At 35.8% G+C, this 20,103-nt stretch overlaps 1 pseudogene; it reads left to right on the top strand.

Moving 5' to 3' along the window:
- The first annotated feature begins 836 nt into the window (after window positions 1-836).
- On the top strand, window positions 837-15,154 carry LOC149558407 (carotenoid 9,10(9',10')-cleavage dioxygenase-like; annotated as a pseudogene).
- Window positions 15,155-20,103: the final 4,949 nt, after the last annotated feature.

Below are 20,103 nucleotides of genomic sequence, written 5' to 3'. Positions count from 1 at the left end.
CCAGACATTAGAAAGAAGGTATTTGCTGCTAGAGCCAAAGTATATGTTGAATATGAAAACTTGCCCTACTTTGCGTTCCAAAGAGCTATGACCGGAGTAAGAGGTAGATGGGCATGGTTACCTGATTCTCTCAAGAAATCAGAGCCACATAGTCCTATTAATTTGGAAGCAGCACTATATAGAGTTCCAAAATATTTAGAATTGGGAAATCAACTAAGGCTAGAGCTATGGTGTCCTTTAACCATGCAACCTCCAATGCTTTTATGGCCCCTGTATGATATTGATGTTGACAAACTTGATAAGTTGCAGGAAGACCATAGGCGAGAAGTATGGGAAAGGACCAGAGGATTCTATTACACCTTCAAGAGTAGCAGAAAGGGAAAGACAGAAGTTGGGGAGCTTAGATCTTTGACAAAGAAGTGTAATGCTTGAGGACAAGCATTAGTTTAGCAGGGGGCAGATGATGAGTCTAAAAAATGCCTTTATTTTGTTATGTTTAAGATACTTTATGATACTTTGTTTATCTTTATTTTAACACTTATAAGCCTATGTTTGATAAACCTTTGATGATTTATGGGGTAGAAAAAATATGTCATCCTTTGCCTAAGTTATATCTAATATGCAGTATTTCATATAAATATCCAAATGTGCGTTCTTATGCTTGAATTTAGTTTTATGGATGTTTATTTGCAAATATGTCTTATATCATAACTAACCTGATGATAAGGATTAAAGGATGAGCGGAAGAATCTAGAAGTTGGTTGCCGATAGCATTCAAGGAGAAACGAGCATCAAGAAACAACCACAAAAAGGAAGTTATAACCACTCCAGGAAACATGGCAGCGAATAGGGAGGAGTTTTTACAAGCCATTACCTTCTCTGCATTTACATTGTAACAAGCGGATGCCGCAACTTCATTACTCCCTCCTCAATTCTGTTATCCTTCCTTTTTGCTTTCAGTTGTTCTCCTATATTCTCTCCTGCGAACTTAACTTAGGATAGTTACTTTTCTATTATGTAATAAAGAGTAGATTCTCTATATATCTCAAGATCGAGTCCTATGCGTAAAGTTTTTTAGTTTTTAGTTTTTGGTTTTGATAAGTTTTATCAAGTAAGAGAGAACACTGATTCACAGTTTGTTGTAGTTGTATTTTACAATTATGAATTATGTAATGACTGATTAATGAAATGAATTAGTTCTCTTTAGTTTCTATCTTGCATTGGTATATTAGAGAAGCCAACCAAGGGGGCCCACTTGAAAGGTGGATTAGATTAGGATAGAATAGATTTATTTTACTAAGCATTAGCAGTATTTTAAGTAAGACATAGCTAGTTAATTCCTTCCTGTAGCATCACACTTCATGAACGTTCCTGCAGCATTTGCGAGAATAGTCTAATGGATGAGTCAAGATGGAATCTTTGTTATCTTGTCATTGTGTTTTCAACATTCATAGATTCAGTAGTTTCCTTTCTATAGCAGTAGTATAGTTCCTTCCTTTGCATTTTTACTTTCCTGCAGCACAAGCATAATGACTCATCAAGGTACCTAGTGCACATACTGTGCCGACTATTTCAAGTATACGTCCCTGGGTTGATAATCTAAATGCACCTCATGGTAGGGGAAAATTAGTCCTTAGCTTGAATAGATTATTCCTAAGCCAGGCCTAGCGCATGACTATGGAACACCTATTGTGAGGCGGTTCAGGGAGGATGAAGGAGCAGAGCACCATAAAAAAGAATCCAAGATAGGGAGATGGATGATGGGATGATAAAGCTGATGCAATAGGATTTCAAAGAGCTAGATTGGCGAGAGATGGGTTTCAAAGATCCCTAGGACTAGGATTGTGAATTTTGAAAGATGAGGCTTGGTGGATTGATTTGTTCGGTGGATCCTAAGACTAGGATTGTGGATCCCTAAAGCTAAGAGTGATGATTGATTCAAAGAGATACTGATGCATAAGCTGGGGTAGGAGAGACAGATACTAAATATGGATGGGGAATAATGGAGATGAAGGGATTCCATTGAAGCATTTTGAGTGGGGGGATACTTCAAAGAGAAATACCACCATGTAGTTGAGCACTAGATTTTCTATAGGACTGTTGGTTAATTGCCAAGGTTACCAAGAACATCAAGGCCTTTTCACCAACTGTCCAGAGGACTGAAAAACTTGACTCAAAATAAACAGGCAAGGATTGCCCCAGTAGCACACATGAATCCCAAAAGAAGCAGCGTAGAACTAACACTAGGTAACCCACAAGTAGAAAAGAAAAACAAAGAAAAGACTTGATCAAAACCTTATGCTCAGATTGCCCCATTCGCAGTATACCATGATATGAAATATCGTGGCAACCTTAAGGAGGGAACAAAAAGATTGCTTGGAAAAGATATTTCAAGACCCAAAGGGAAGATTCCAATTCAAAAGAAAGAAAAAATCCAAAAGAGAACCGATTGCCAACGAGATGGGTAGGACGAGGTACTAACGGACCAAGATCAGCCATGAGGAAAGCTATATCCTACAAGGATCTATCGAAGAGCACCTAAGCTGATAGATCTGGATGAGTGATGCGTCTGGCAAGCTGAACTAAGAAGGATAACACTTTGGTGATAGGAGATATAGCTAAATGATGCATTGGAATAGCTAACTGAGGGTTGTGCAATGTGTGCAAGATGCTGATCAAGGATGAACTAACATGAAAGCTGGATAGATACAAATGGTACTAAGCTAAAGAGGATGTACAAGTTGACAGACCAAGATATGTTACAAATGTACAAGGTTGTTCATGTTTGAGTTTTGTGAGATGGAAATGTTTTAGAGTGTGTTGGATGTATAGTTGGATAATTTGATGGTTTTGTGAAAAGCTTAAGAAAAATGAGATTCTTTTTGTGCATGTGATAGGATACAAACTAGGATACAAGATTATTTACAAGCTAGAATATGGTACAAGTTTTGGACAAGATTTGGATATACAAGCTATGATACAAGGGATGATACAAGATTTACAAGGTATGATACAAGCTTTGGTACAAGATTTACAAGCTGAGGTACAAGATTTACAAGCTATACAAGAGGTATTTACAAGCTTCATTAGATGTTGGATATTTTGTTAGAACACCAAGGGAACAAGCAGTTGTTTTATGGGATGGTGAGTGGATGGATGAGGGATAGGATAGTGATAGATAATGGATTAGTCTTAGTACACAAGGGACCTAAATTACCAAATTTTCACCAAGGTACCTATCCAAGGCACTTGAATTGCCAAATTTTCACCATTGGACGCTTATTTCTCTTTACTATTTGTTTTTGTATTTTTTAAAAGCTGGGTATACCAAGGATCTTCAAGCATAGAACTTCTTGAGATGAATGATGTTAGTAGGATCATTCAAGAGTTCTCCTTCCGGTGTAGATAGCTGATAGGCTCCAGAGCCAAAGGAGGCGGTGACAACATAAGGACCAAGCCATGTAGGTTCAAACTTGCCTTTTTTTTCTCAATCGGCTTGGACTTTCATATTTTCTTTGAGGACCATGTCACCTGGCTAAAAGTGTCAGGGAAGCACTTTCTTATTAAAGTTTCTTTTGAGACAAGATTGATAGACTGTGAGGTGATCATAGGCGTGTTGTCGCTTCTCATCTAGGAGATCTAGTTGGGTGAGCTGAGCTACTCTGTATTCTTCGGCTGATAATTGCCCTCGCAAAGATATGCACAAGGAGGGAAGTTCAACCTCTATGGGTAGTACCACTTTGGCACCATAGACTAGGGAGTATGGAGTTGTTCCTGTGGATGTATCGAAGGAGGTTCGATAGGCCCATAGGGCTAGATTTATTTGTAGGTGCCAATTGCAACCGAAATCATTGACAACTTTCTTTAGGATTTTGAGGAGGGTTTTGTTAGTTGCCTCTGCCTGGCCGTTACCTTGTGAGAAATATGGGCTAGAAAAGCAATGATGGATGTGGAGGGAAGTGCATAATTCTTCCATCTTGAGATTTTCAAAGTTACCTTCGTTGTCGATGAAGATTGTGGATGGGATCTCGAAGCGGCAAACAATGTGGTACAAGATGAACTTGGAGACCTGAACTCCTATAGCTGAGACTAGGGGGACTACTTCCACCCATTTAGTGAAATAGTCTATAGCTCTTATTAGCCATTGATGACCATCATATGAGAGAGGTGTGGTAGTTCTAACTAGATCAAGGCCCCAACATGCAAAGGGCCAAGGTGGTGCAATAGGCTTTAGATCTTGTGCTGGAGCGTGCACAAGATTGGCGTGTTGTTGACATGGGAGACATTTTCTGAAAAAGTAACAGGAGTCTTCTTCAATGGTAGGCCAATAGTAGCTTGCTCTAAGGATTTGTCGCACTAGAACAATATCACTCGTGTGGGCACTAAAAAGTTCAGAGTGTACTTCTTTTAATGCCATCATGACCTTAGTTTGGTCTAAACACCTAGAGAGAGTATCGTGATAACCCCAACGATATAGGGTATTGGCTATGATGACATAGCAGGATGATTTTTGGATGAGGTTTTGGTGTTGGGTTCGTGTGAGGTGAGGGGATATGATACCATCTTTAAGGTAAGCATGGATTTCATGGTACCAAGGGGATTGAGGACCAACCAAGATGAAAACACAATTTGAATCCTCATTTGCATAGGTGGGTGTGAGGAGCTGCTTGACTAAAAACTCATATTGCATAGTTGCTTGGGGAATTTCCAAGAGTGAGCCGATAGTAGCCATAGTGTCCGCTGCTTTGTTCTGCATTCGAGGCACTTGTATAAACTAAAGCTTTGTAAAATTCTAGGTTAGCTGATCAACTAGCTCTTTGTAGGGTAATAGCTTTTCATCTTTGGTTTGATATTCATTTAGGACTTGCTTGATGATGAGCTGAGAATTGCCAAAGATTTGTAACTCAGTGATGTTCCATTCTGCGACTATCTTTAATCCTGCTATGAGAGCCTCATATTCAGCTATATTGTTGGTGCTAGGGAATTATAGCTTAAAAGCTTTTAGAATGTAATCTCCTTGAGGTGTGACCAACAATATTCCTACCCTTGATCCATGAGATGTGTATGAGCCATCAAAATAAAGTTTCCATGGGGATTGTTCTTCAATTAGACAGATATGTTCTTCTAAAAATTCTATGATCAAAGGATATGTATCTACTAGAGGTGCATCAGCTAGGTGATCTACTATAGCTTGCCCTTTGATTACCTTTCTATCCACATACTAGATGTCAAATTCGCTAAGGAGCATAACCCATTTGGCCAAACAGCCTATAAGTGTTGTTCTAGAGAGCATATACTTGAGAGGATCAATTTTGGATACTAGCTAGACAGTATGACTTAGCATGTAGTGGTGAAGCTTTTGAGTTGAGAAAACAACTGCCAAACAAGCTTTTTCCATAGGAGTGTAATTGAGTTCATAACCAACTAGGGTTCTACTAATATAGTAGATGGCTCTTTCTCTATTGTAGTCATCGTGCTATGCTAGAAGTGCCCCTAGAGCAATAGGCATTGCTGATATGTACAAGATGAAGGGATGACCAAGAACTAGTGGAACCAAGATAGGGGGATTGGTGAGATACTGCTTGAGCTAATCGAAGCTCTGTTGATATAAAGAATCCCACTCAAAGTTTTCATCTTTCTTTAGTAGATGTGCAAATGGCATACACTTATCTGCAAGATGGGAGATGAAGCGCCGGATGGATTAAAACAATCAAAAAATATTTGCATACTAATTTAACATAACTTCATGAGAGACAAAGTGAAGTCCTCAAATGAAAATATGAGCCATGGATAGGCTCTCTCAATGAGGATGATCACTTGATGTAGAGGTGTGTCTAATAGCTAAGATGGATTGATTATGTATGTATGCTCAAATGCTCAAATGGGCTTCAATGGAGGATTTTTGATAGATTTTGGTAAATGGATTTGATGTAAAAAATGGCTTCTCAAAATGGCATTATGGCTTTACTTTCTAGATTGTGTTAAAATGGTTTGGGAGAGGATTCCTTAAATAGGCAAAGGGATTGAGGGATCAAGGGCTAGGATGCAAGGATGGGAGAAAGCTTATGGAAGGTCTAGATTGAATGAAAGGAGAGCACATGGATTGTGCTTCCTTACAGCCAATTAGGAAGTGACACATGTCACAGGGTCATTGGTTAGAGCAAGAGGGGTTGAGGGGTCAACAAAGGAGGCTCAAAGCTCATAAAGAACCTCATAATGGCTTGTAAGAGAAATGAATGGGCTTGTAAGAGTCATTTATGGCTTTTGTGGGCTTCATAAAGTTATATGGTTGGGATATTTGTGAGAGAGTTGAGATATTTTGACTTGGGTTGGATTAAGAAAGTCTTAAGCTTGACTTAGGAATGTGCAAATGATAAAGGCTTGGATTAGGCTTGGGTTAAGATTCGATTAGGCTTGTTAGAGATGGGCAAGTGGATGGCATTTAATGAGGGTGGGTGAAGGAGGAGATATTTGTTATCTTTGGCTTGGGTTAGCAAGTCTTAATCCATATTTAGGGAATGTGACAAGGTTAGTGGGGGGGGGGATTAGGATTAGGATTAAAGATAAGGATTGACATTTTCTAGAAGAGTCTAGGCTTTGGATGAGGATGAAGACTTTCTAGAAGAGTCTAGAACTTCCTAGAATGAGGATAAAAATGGTTTTTTAGAAAATAAATAAAGTTTTATTTATTTCAAGGGTTTGGGTTGAGGAGATATTTATTAAAATGTTTTTAATAAACATGAGGATTAATATTTAATCTTAATTAAATATTTTGAGTTGGGATTAGGGGTAGGAAATGATGGGATTAGCCTTTAATTAAAATTAAAGAAGGATTAGAAGATTTTGGAAGAGGTTAGTGGTCTTAAGGAAATTGGCCAAGTTTTGGGCAAAAAATAAATAAATTATTTATTTTGAGATTTTTGGTCAATTTATTAATTAAATAATTAATAAATAAGGAAATAATATTTAAATAAGATTTAAACATTTTTGGGAGGGATTCCTTAATTAAATAGTTTTAATTAAGATAAAGGGATTTAATGGCATAAAAAATTAATTAATTAATTAATTAAATAATTAATTAATAAATGATGATGTCATCAGAGACTTTTTTCAGAAAATAAAAATATTTTATTTTCTAAAGGATTTTTAGGTGTCTACAACAAGCCGTGGAATCAAAAAATTATTTGATTGCATCTTTTGAGGAGAAATTTGGAAAAAATATTTTTGACATTGGCCTACTTCTCAAAAGAGCATCAAAGCATATAAAGACTGTGAGGAATCAATATAGAAGGGCTCTTAAGGATAACCCAAAGTACGACTGTCCTCCTATGATTCCACCGATGGAGTGGAATGAAATAATAGAAGATGCAAAGGAGAAAAAGCTATGTAAAAATAGAGTAAATGAAGCAACACAAGGCAAAAAAAGGTATGTCATGATAGTATTAAGTACATTGTAATCATGCACTAATTATTGATATTCGTAAATATATAATCTAAGATGTTTGAAATTGTTCATAGATTGCAGGACACATTCGTGGCTACAAAAGTGAGACTAGAAAAGTTTGGCCAACACAAACTTGGCTCTAGTGGCTATATGAATCTCTAGTCTCGACTTGTAAGTAGAAGCAATGAAATTTCATATTTATTTTTTATATAATGTTGCAAACAATTTTGTTTAATGAAACCATACATGGAAAACTAATGATATTAAGCAAAAAATATAGGGCACATAATTTAATCTGGAGCTCAAAGATGAAGATAGAAAAATTGCCTTGAAGGAAGGCTATTAAGTTGTGGCTGCACACCTACTTGAAGAATCTAAAAGCCTTGCCCAAGAATCTAGTGCACAAAATGATATTTCATAGGTAAATTGGTTAGATGAAAAGTAAATGAAATTGAATAGTTGAGAAGATTCTTTTTTGGTATTAGTTTTGAATGTAATTGACTACATAACAATGCGCATAACATTTTACTTCAGCCTTCATATCCTACCACAAAACCTACTCGTGATAAAGGCCATGATGTGCATTATAGTGGTGGAGGTATTAATTTTCTATTGGAAATTAATTATGCAATTATGAATACAATTTAACGTCTTCAATTGCAATTTGACCTGTATCCTTTTTTTGAATATTTCAAAGCATGTTGAACATCATGCTAAAGGAGTGGAGCATGTTCCAAGTGTTAAACATGTTGACATGGCAAGGGATCAAAATGTTAATGTACATGATGTCACATTGTCAAGTAAGAAAAAGGCATGTTATGTTGTACTAGTACTTAATTACAGACTTGTAACAGTTAAAAAAAGAAAAAGAGTATGCCAATTTATCCTGTTTACTTGTTCTTGCAACAGAGCCCCCTTTAGTGCAGTAGCCTCCTACTCCTCCAAAGAGAAGGAGTCATTGTAATTTGACATTACACGTGCCAAAAGAGGAGGAGAATGATGCAGATATGGATGCTCCTATGAGCACTTTTCTTAAGAGAGCTAAGACAAACAAAAAGAAGAAATGATGTTTTAAAAATACTCTTTGATAAACCTTGTTGGATAATGAAAGAGCTTTTTAAAAAGTAATTATCTATGAATGATGCATATTAATACTGATTTTTATTTTATGTTAATCAATATTGTTATGAGTTAATAAAGTCTTGATTAGCATTGTGTATTAATGAATTTTATATCATATTAATGAATTTTATGTGATTGTATTGATTGAATGTTATAGTTCATAAATGGACGTATGAATGAATGAAGTATGTAGTTAGATGATAATGGGTAATTTAGATTGATGTTAGGGGGAAGGGGGTGAGACCAAATGAGCTTCCACCTTCATGTAGTTGGCCTTATTAAGTAGAGAATATTATAGTATTCTTGAAACCAAGTGAAGCTCAAACTAAGATACCCTTCGTGAGATATCCATTCTAAGGATGGTATCTCATAATCTTAACATTGTAAGGTAAGGAACACATTATATCTCAAAGCCAACAATTCATTTGCACTTATTTAGATTGAATGCATTATTTGTCAATGTCAATAATTCCTCTATGTTTATTTACATTATGTGCATTGTTTCTCAATGACAATAATTCCTATGTATTTGTTTACATTGCATTTATCAGTCTTCTCATTGAGGCTAATTAAAGCAATTATGTAGGTTGCTTGATGTCCATCACATGAAATGCAATGATGGTAGACTCTTCGTCTGTTTGGTATTTGAATACATGGATTATGATCTTAGGAATTACATTGACAAACTATCCAAGGAAAAATACCTCATAATCTTATTAAGGTATTTTTCTATGCTAAGAAATAATGTTTCAACTTTTACATATTATAGATTGAATTTTCTCATGAGTTAAGGTAGATACCAAGTGTTGTGTTTGATTCAAATTATTTATACTTTCTTTTGTTATAAATCAATATTGGTGTATAATCTTATGTTCTAAGGTGCCTTAAGAACTAAGGAAACTCTTGAGGTGAGTTATGGTAGTTTTATTTAGATTATCTATATGAATCATTGGCTCTTTGGTCTTGTTGCTGGTATTTAATTCTATCTTTCTTTAGTCCCCAACCCCCTTCTTATTAAGAAGTTATTATGTTGCAGAGCTTCATGTACCAGTTGTTGAAGGGAGTTTCTTACTACCATGGTCATGGTGTAATGCACATGTGCTTCTATTTGTTTCATGTGCACTGTGTTGTGGGTCGATTTTGATTTTCTTTTTTGACAAATTAGTGATGAAGAAACTTCATGATGCAATTTGGGCTGATAGGATCACTTACAAAAGTACTATTGGTATGTCTCCCTTCCAATTGGTAAATGATGTAGATGCAACCATTCATTTCCTTTAGAATTCATTCCCTAAATCTGTAAAAGGCAATAAAAGAAGAAAAATTCCATTTTGGTATTGAGAAGAGAATCATGTGCTTGAATCATCTAGAATTGAAAAGAGAAACAGTGTTGGATATCATTAAAAGCATCATAAAAATGTAAAGAACATATTCAATAAGATATCTTGACAAAGATAATTTTAAATTGGAGATATGGGTTCTTTTGGGATAATTAAAGAAATCTAAAGGATTGCATAAAAAGTTTGACTCTTTGTGGAGGAGTCCTTTCAAAATAAAAAAAGGTGCTAGGTAACAATTCCTTCTTTTTGGAATACCCATATGGCACCAATCTTCCTCTTTCCCACAATCTGATTTATAGGGCTTGAAATTTGATTTAGCTGAGTAGTTGTTTTTTTATTGTATTTGTTTAGGTGGTCTTTTATGTGGGAACAATAAGTGGTCTAGGTATTTGGCAAAAAAATTTCCCATAACCAGAATGACTACCAAAAAGGACACAAAATAATGAACAAGAAAATAATCAAGTGGATGAAATGCAATCTATTCAATTCCAAATTGTTGAGTGAATTGGAGCTACTGCACATGGCCTTTTTAATTTCCCCCCCTGGTGTCTATCCTATACCATTAGAGATTCATATCCAAAGTGTTGATATAGCCAACTTTGAAGCTTTTATGCAAGCAATGACCAAGCCAACTTATGCATCAATAATTCAACATGTAAAAAAGGAGGCAAACCAGCTCTAGTGTTCGTGCCAACAAGAAAACATGCCCAGCTTACTGCCATTGATTTATTAACTTATTCAAATGTAGATGGTGGGGAAAGATCTCAATTTCTTCAATTTAATGAAGAAGATTTGAAACCTTTCATTTCCAAAGTGAAAGAACCTACATTGACCCATGCATTATCTAATGGAATAGGGTATTTACATGAAGGTCTCACTTTGGTAGAATAGGAACTTTTAGCCCATATGTTTAGTGTAGGGGCAATTCAAGTGTACGTTGCTAGTAGTTCAATGAGTTGGGGATTGTCTTTGTCAGCGCATTCAGTTGTTGTCATGGGTGCATAATATTATGATGGATAGGAAAACGCTCACACAGACTATCCTATAACTGATCTTCTCCAAATTATGGGGCATGCCAGTAGACCTCTGCTTGATAATTCTAGGAAGTGTGTAATTTTATGTCATGCACCTCGTAAAGAATATTATAAAAAAATATTAAATGAGCCATTTCCTATGGAGAGTCATCTAGATCACTTTCTCAATGATCATATCAATGTTGAAGTTGTTGTGGATACTATTGAAAGTAAGAAGGATGTTGTAGACTATCTTACTTGAACATTCTTCTACTGAAGACTCACACATAATCCAAATTACTATAATCTTCAAGGTGTTAGCCATAGGCATTTGTTAGACCACCTTTTTGAGCTTATAGAGAGTACTCTGATCAAGAAAATGTGTTTCCATAGAAGATGATATGTATCTTTCTCCTTTGAACCTGGTGATGATAGCATCTTACTTCTATATTAGCTATACCGCCATTCAAATCTTCACCTCAAAAGCTATATGGAATAATGTGGGGGGAGAAATAGAAAGAAGATTGGATGAGGCCATGTGGGAGAAACCAATCTTGGAGCACTTGAGATGGTTCACAATACTCTTGATCTACTTCCATCAATGCATGTCATTTATAATATGTACTTCTTTGAATACTGTCTCCCATTGGGGTAGTGTCTGCAACTTTATGCACTTTTTTATTGGTTTGACCCTGTGAGAGTGACCTCTTTTTGCCGCCCACCTAATGGTATTCTATTAGAGCCTATGGTAGGAGGTAATAAAACATTTATCTCACCTTTTGAACTATGGTGCACTTCATTTTGAAACATTCTAGACATGCCTACCTTCAACACTCATGAGAGAGAATTCCCACTTGAGAAATTCCATCAACTATCATTTAGTGATAACCTTTGAGGCTTCCATGGCTACTGCATTCCATCAAAGTGCATGCTACTACTAGGAAAATTTTCTCTATCCTTCATTCTTGACCCCCATCTGACTTCTACCTTCTCTAACCAAAGTCAAGGTTAACATAATATTGTCAAAGTAGAAAGATTTTGTTTGAAGAAAATATTTATAATGATTAGTCTGCATTTAATCTATAGGTTGGAGATCTTAAAGGAATATTTGGACTTTTAATGGTCCAGATACATTTTTTATGTACAAAATTTGGTGTCTTGGACATGTCATATAGAGGTGGAACAGGAAAATTCTTTAACTTAAGAACCATGTTGTGGGTGGCATTTTCTTAATGCATGGTGATATTCTTTATTTTAATATTTTATAAATGCATCATTAGTTATATATTACTTGTAGTGAGAGAAATTTGTTATGTTGGTAAGAGCCGATATTTTGGCATCTACAATCTTGGCTCCTCTTTATATTTCTTTACTCAACTAATCTGAGTTTTTCATATTATGGAACCAACACAACACTTATATATCATCATGGGAAGCTACTTGCACTTTTAGAGGTAGATAAGCCTTGTAATACTTTCTCTTTCTTCCCTCTATCGTTACAGTATTTTTGATTGGTTAAGACAAGGAATAAAACCTATTCGATTTGGTGATCGTCTGAATATAATAAAAGTGATTGAATAAACTTTTAATACCTGGTGCTATGTCTTATTACCATATAACAACTCATAAAACACACAATGGTGAAATCTTCAAAATTTGAAAGCATATATGGATATAGCTTGAAATCTATTTTTAATTCCTTAATCTCCACAACTAATGCCATTCATAGTTGCATAGAAATTTATAGCAGTATGTGAAAATCTTTCTATTTTGTTCCTATCTTTATACTAATTTAACCAAAAATAAAATATTCTAGAAAACCAGCTATACTTAAAAGCATCTTTATCACTTATAAGGATGAGATTGAAGATTAGGCCAATTGACTAGTGAAAAACTATAGGTAAGACTTATTTGGCTAAATAAAATATTTCACTTAATCACTATAGTGACGTACAAGATAGATTAAGTCCAAGTACTTCGAACTCGAACACATTCACACTAAACCTGTGCATAGGTTCTTATCTGACCTAAAACTTTAATAGTGAAGTACCAAGAAACTACTAACATGAATGGAATTCTTCATCAATAGCTTATTTGTTAGCATATTTTCTACCCTATTGATATTTTTTCTTTTTCTCATTTCACAATAGGATACAATAGATAAGAAACTATTTAGTGTTTCAAGGAAGGAAAAGTAATCCTATGTTGAACTTATTTCTTATTTTCTCCTTTGCAGATGCTCTTCAAGTCTTTGAAGATGGAGATTTGTAGACTCTTGGATTGATGGATTATGATGAGAAATTAACTCATTCATTCACTACACACCCAAAGATTGATCCAAATACAGGTAGCAGAACAAGTTATGATTTGATAGTTAAAACTTAATGTAGTTAAGAATGTTCAAGTAAGCTATAGGCTATTTTAGAACCAAAAAGAAGAATCAAATAACTATAATGCACAGCCAAAGTTCGATCCAATCACAATAGCAGAACATGTTTGAATTTTATAGTTAATGTAATTACTCGTAAAGGATGTTTGAGAAAGCTATATACTACTTTAAAATATATATTTATGTGCCTAGTCACTTTTTCCATTATGTGTAGGAGAAATGTTTACATTTGGCTACCAACATACTCCTCCCTATGCTACTTATCGAGTTGTGATGAAGGAGGGAATAATGCTTGATCCAGTTCCCATAACACTTTCAATGCCTGTCATGATGCATGACTTTGCATTAACTGATAATTATGCAATTTTCATCAATCTTCCTCTCTATTTTGCCCCAAATGTATTTTTATTTTAGAGCAGTCTTATATCATTGCCTTGCTATTTGAAGAGTATGGAGAAGTTATTGGAAACTATCTGAGCTCAAATAATTCAGCTATATGAATAATGTATTTAAAGCCTTAGAACTTTAGATCCTTTTTGTTCTTCATAAAGAAAATATAGGATAGAGGTTGTCTGTACATCTCTCCAAGAATAAATCAAATTGCTCAATTTTACTTGCTGCTATCTTAGGATATGGTGAAGGATGGATAATTCATTATTTCTTATGATACTATAGTGAAAACACATTTTGGTATATTGCCTTGATATGGCAAAAATGATCTTTAGATGAGATGGTTTGAGCTACCAAACTGCTACATCTTTCATAATGGTAATGTTAAGACACATGCATAATATTTTAGTATTGTCTTGATAAATTATATACCATTTTTCCATAAGTTTCCTTCAAGACTCATTTTTCCTTGCATTTTTTAATGTTATATTTAATAAACTTACAATTTTCTCTTTTACAACTAGTAGTGGATAAGTTCATATTACTATTGTTAGTTTTATGATTATCCTACATAGGCTGGTCAATCACTCTGAAAACAAGTTGAGATATCTCTTAGGAGTCTTATATATCTTTTCTGTTGGGCATTGTCTACCAAATATTATCCAATGCCTGGGAGGAGGGTGATGAAGTTGTCCTTTACACTTGTTGATTGGTTGACTTGGACTTGGAATTGGTTGGTGGACCCATCAAAGAAAATAAAATAAATTTTTAGAATGAATTGTATGTAAACCATTCAACTTAACTAGTTCTTTTGTGCTTCAGTTACTAACCCATGTATAAATAAAATATGAGTCATCAGGTATTATCTATTTTACTTTGGTGATTAGATATGAGATGCATTTCAATTTAAAGAGTGGGAAGGCTTCACAAAAGAAACTGTCAGAGTTTGTGGTAGATTTTCCAAGGATTAATGAAAAGTATATTTGCAAGTAAGACAATTTGAAGTGATTATATTGATACATACCCTCTTCATAGAAAACTACATCTCTAATTTTGTCTACATTTCTAGTTGATCTTATTGCCTTGGATACAAGGTTGATTGGGAAATATCTAATTCTACTTTATGATTGAAAATGCATGCCAAAAATAGCGTTATGTGTATGGTACTACACTAGATTTAGTAACTAAGGTCAAGGAACTCGTAAAGTTTGATATTCAAGTAAAACTTGAGGTAGGAAAGTTTTAGATTGAAGTTGGAGGCAATGTGCTAGGGGTTTTTGACTTTGGACCTGGAAGATTTGGTTTTGAGGCAATATTTATACCTAGGGATTCTGGGTTAGATCTAGAGGAGGACGATGGTTACTTGATTTGTTTTGTTCATGATGAGAACATTGGGTATGGTTCTAGCTTACACTTAGTTTTTTTGAGTCTCGAGTTGTCTTATATTTTTCTCTAGAGATGATAAGAAGAAACTTATATTTATGTGAATGCTATTGTCTCTCAAATACATGATGAATAGGTTGTCTAGTACATGCCACTATTTCAAGAGATATAGTCTTTAACAAAATGGCTTAGAATAATAATAATACCATAGCCAATATTGAAACTAGGATAGGGATAAATCATAGTATTTACTATTAATCACTATATTAGCAGGTGACATGTTAGGAAAGAACTAATTATGTTAGAGAAATCAGCAGTTATGAGATGATCAACCAAGAGGAAGCAGTTGAGAGCTTAGAGTGACACAATTTTTAGATGATCATATGAAATGAAATGGACATGTGAGTAGAAAGAAACTAGAAAGACATTGTGTATAGATGAAGGCATGAAATGGATGGTTTTGAAGCACTCAACATAGACACTCAACATTCAATACATATCATCATTCAAGATCAAATGGGTGTGTGGGATTATATGCATAGTGAACAATAAAAGGAGGGAAATGAACCCTTCCTAAAGTTCACACTTGTTGAGGTCCACTTCAGAAATGGCCCCTTGTGAAATTTTTGTCTAAAACCTTTCGAATGAGATAATGTGTTATGATCTCTTCATCAGTGGGATGGAACGTGAATCTAGGAGGCAGTTGTGCATCACCCATATCATGACTGTAACTAAAGTTAAGAGCCTCTATTATTGAATTCTCTTCCCTATCACCCATATTCATTTCCTTTGCTATTCATAATTCACACAATACATTTATTCTATTTATTTTGATTGTAGAAATATAGTTTATAACTATAATCAAAGTGGATTTTGTATATAGTTTAAGACATTTCTTTGAGGCATTCTATAAAACAAGTCGCATGCCTTCTCTATGTTTTGACATTTTGCATGCATCCTGCACTCTCTCATCTAACTGACAATGAATTACAGAGAGTGATCTAAAATGGTGATTCTAAAAAACACACACAATCAAATCCAAAAAAAAACTTGCATTACAAATGGATTGTGGAAATATGATATTATTAATTTTGCATGCATGTCTACTGGGACAATCACAACTTAAACATATATAATAGATCAAAAATCTGTTATATATATATGTTTAAGTTGTGATTGTCCTGATAGACTTGCATGCAAAACTAATAATATCAGATTTCCACAATCCATTTGTAATGCAAGTTCATTTTGGATTTGATTGTGTGTGTTTTTTAGCATCATCATTTCATATCACTCTCCATAATCCATCAGCCAGATAAGAGAGTGCAAGATGAATGCAAAATTTCAAATCATAGGCAAGGCATGTGCACTGTTTTATGGAATGCCTCAAAAAAAATTCAACCAAGCATTAGTCAAAATTTTGACCAATGCTTGGGGGTTTTCTACCAAGCATTGGTTGAAATTTTGACCAATGCTTGGCAGTTTTCCACCAAGGATTGGTCAAAATTTTGACCAATGATGTGCAGTTTTCTACCAACATTGGTCAAAATTTTGACCAATGCTTGGCAAAAATTGTGCCAACAATTTTGAAAGTTTTTGACCAATGTATTGGTCAAAATTTTGACCAGCTAGTAAGTTGGTCAAATTTTCAACGAGAATTTTTTTGACCAATTGTTTGGTCCAAATTTCAACCAACCTGGGTCAAAATTTTGACCAATAATGGTCAAAAAATGAGCCCAAATGTACTAGTGTAGGGACATAAGATAATTTATCATATGGGTTGAATGGGGTCATAGGATAACCTACAAGTCCCTTCAACCAATTTCATCACAACATGTGCCCCTAGGGTTCCTAGGACCCTTAGGGACATGTGTTAATCAATAACATAACTTGAATGGGGTCATAGGCTAACCTATGACCTCCTTTGACCCATTGCATCATGACATGTGTCCCTAATTGTCCTAGGACCTCTAGGTACATATGGTAATCGATGATATTTGTCAATCAGGGTCGTAGGATAACCTACAAGTCTCTTTGAGCCATTTCATCACATGATGTGTCCCTATGACCCCTAGGGTCATATAATAATCAATGAGATAGGTTGAATGAGGTTGAATGCTAACATATGACCACTTTGACCCATTGAATCACAACATATGTCCCTAGGGGTCCTAGGACCCTTAGGGACATATGGTAATCAATCATATGGATTGAGTACAGTCATAGGCTAACCTATGCCCCCCTTCAACCCATTGCATTCTGACGTGTGTCCCTAGGGACGATCGACATATGGTATTTCATCATATCAGTTGAATGTGGTCATAGGCTAACCTATAACCCCCTTTAACCAATTACATCATGACATGTGTCCTAAGTTGTTGAAGGACCCCTTGAGACATAGGGTAATCAATCATATGGGTCAAATTGGGTCATCTGCTAACCTACAACCCCCATAGATGTGTTGCATCAAGATATGTATCCATATGGGTCCTAGGAAATCTAGCAAATGGAGTGATAGGATAACCTACAACCCCCTTCAAACCATTGAATGGTGACATGTGTCCCTATGGCTCTTAGGACCCTTAGGGCCCATTTGGATCAGGAATTTGAGGTGGAATTAGAATTATGTATTCTAAAAAAATTTCAATCCATTGTTTGGGTGTGCAAAACACGAATTAGAATTTCATAAAAATGAGATTCAATATCCTCATTTATACTCCATTTTGTGGATTTTGTCTTCCATCCAAATACTTGGAATTAGTGATAAACCTATTTTAATTCTATTTTTTTATAAAATGGGCATACAATATTTATTGAAACCAATAATTTTTGGTATCCACCAGAAGCTATTTTGTTTCCCTCTCGAAAGTATCCATTGCTATTTTCTCTGTTTGCTTGACATAGGTACGTGTTTTCATTTTGTGTGCTTTCTAGGTCACAAGGGTTCATTCTACTTCTCCATTTATCCTTACCATTTGTCATTTTCTTTAGGTTCTTCAAACCCTGAGCCACCATTAAAGACCACATATACTTCAACTTCTCAGAAAGGGGAAAAACCAAGGGTGCTAGGGATGAAATGTGCATGCAGAGCCTATTTCCAGTGACTTTGATGAGATCTTTACTCAGGCTTGTTCCCAAAATCTCATCTTTTTCCTCTTGTTGAAAGGCCACCCTGTACAATCTGTCATCGACATTAGTGTGCATTCATAGAGAAAGAAGCAGCTTCATCTTTGCTAGGGCTCGATCTTGTGACCTACTAGACAAGATCACGCCCGCACATCCCTCCTAGAAAATATAATTAGTCACAAGCATGGATTTCTCATTTCCATAATATGTTTGGATTCCTGGCAATGGCATTTTAGATGGAGATCCAGGCATCAAAAAATTCTTATGTGGTCTTGACTACTTAAATTTGTCCTTGCACTACTGCTATTTGCCTCTAAATTATAGGTCCTTGTTGATTTGGTGGTTGGGATGGCTAAATCTACATTTGATTGTTTTATTCTTGTAATTTATATAGCTTTTCTTCCTCTTTCTTTTCCTCTTCTTTCTTTGTCTACTGCAAATAAATAATGATGGATGTGACTTTATCCACTTTGTTTGACCAATTAGCAATATAGTCAAACTATGTGCTCAAATTGAATTCTTGGTGAACCAAATGGGCCCAAATCGAATTCCCAAAATCGAAACCTAGATTTCAAGTTCCAAAATCCTAAATCAAGGATTCTGGATGCCAATTTTGAAATCATATTCCAACAATCAAATGGACCCTTAGGCACATATGACATTCCATCATATGGGTCGAATGGGGTCATAGGCTAACCTATGACCCCCTTTGACCTATTGCATCATGATATGTGTCCCTAGGTGTCCTAGGACACCTAGGTATATATGGTATTCCATTATATGGGTTGAATGGGGTTGTAGGCCAACCTACAAGACTTTTCTGCCCATTACATCATGACATCTATTACTAGGGGTCCTTGGACCCCTAGGGACATATAGTAATCGATCATATGGGTCGAATGGGGTCGTAGGCTAACCTACCACTCTTTTTGATCTATTTCAACATGACATGTGTTCCTAGGAGTCCTAGGACCCCTAGGGGTGTATGGTAATTGATCATATTAGTCAAATGGGATTATAGGATAACCGACGACCCCCTTCAACCCGTTACATAGCGATATGTGTCCCGAGGGGTCCTAAGACCCCTAAGGACTAATGGTATTCCATCATATGGGTTGAATGGGGTTGTAGGCTAACCTACGACCTGCTTTGACACATTGCAACACAACATGTATCCATAGGGGTCCAGGACCTCTAAGGACATATGGTATACCATCATAAGGTTCAAATGGTGTTGTAGGCTAACCTGCCCCCCCTCAACTAATTACATCACAACATGTGTCCCTAGGGGCCCTAAGACCCCTAAGGACATATGTTATTTCATCATATGAGTTGAATGGGGTCGTAATCTATCCTAAAACCCCCTTTGACCCATTACATTGCAACATGTGTCCCTAGTGTTCCTAGGACCCCTAGGGTTATATGGAAATCTATCACTTAAGTTGAATTGGGTTGTAGGCTACCCAATGACCCTCTTTGACCCATTGCATCATGAAATGTGTCCCTTATGGTCCTAGGACCCCTAGGGACATATGGTAATTGATTATATGGGTCAAGCAGGGTCATAGGCTAACCTACAAGCCCTTTTTAGCCATTTATTGCAACATGTATAGGAACGTTTGGTAATCAATCATATGTGGTGAATGGAGTTGTAGGCTAACCTATGACACCCTTCAACCCATTGTATCCCAACATGTGTCCCTAGGGCTCGTAGGACCCCTAGGGACATATTGTGTTTGATCATATGGCTCAAATGGGGTCATAGGCTAAGCTACAACCCCTATCAACCCATATCATCACGACATGTATCCCTTGGGATCCTTGAACCTAAAGGGACATATTCTAGTCCATCTTAATGGTTGAAGGGTGTTTTAGGCTAACCAATGCCCCCTAGGG

Source organism: Cupressus sempervirens, chromosome 5 (genome assembly GCF_028749045.1).
Source record: "Cupressus sempervirens isolate cs-2001-9-10 chromosome 5, ASM2874904v1, whole genome shotgun sequence".
Classification (NCBI taxonomy): Eukaryota; Viridiplantae; Streptophyta; class Pinopsida; order Cupressales; family Cupressaceae; genus Cupressus; species Cupressus sempervirens.
This window is presented reverse-complemented; position numbering and strand designations above follow the sequence as displayed.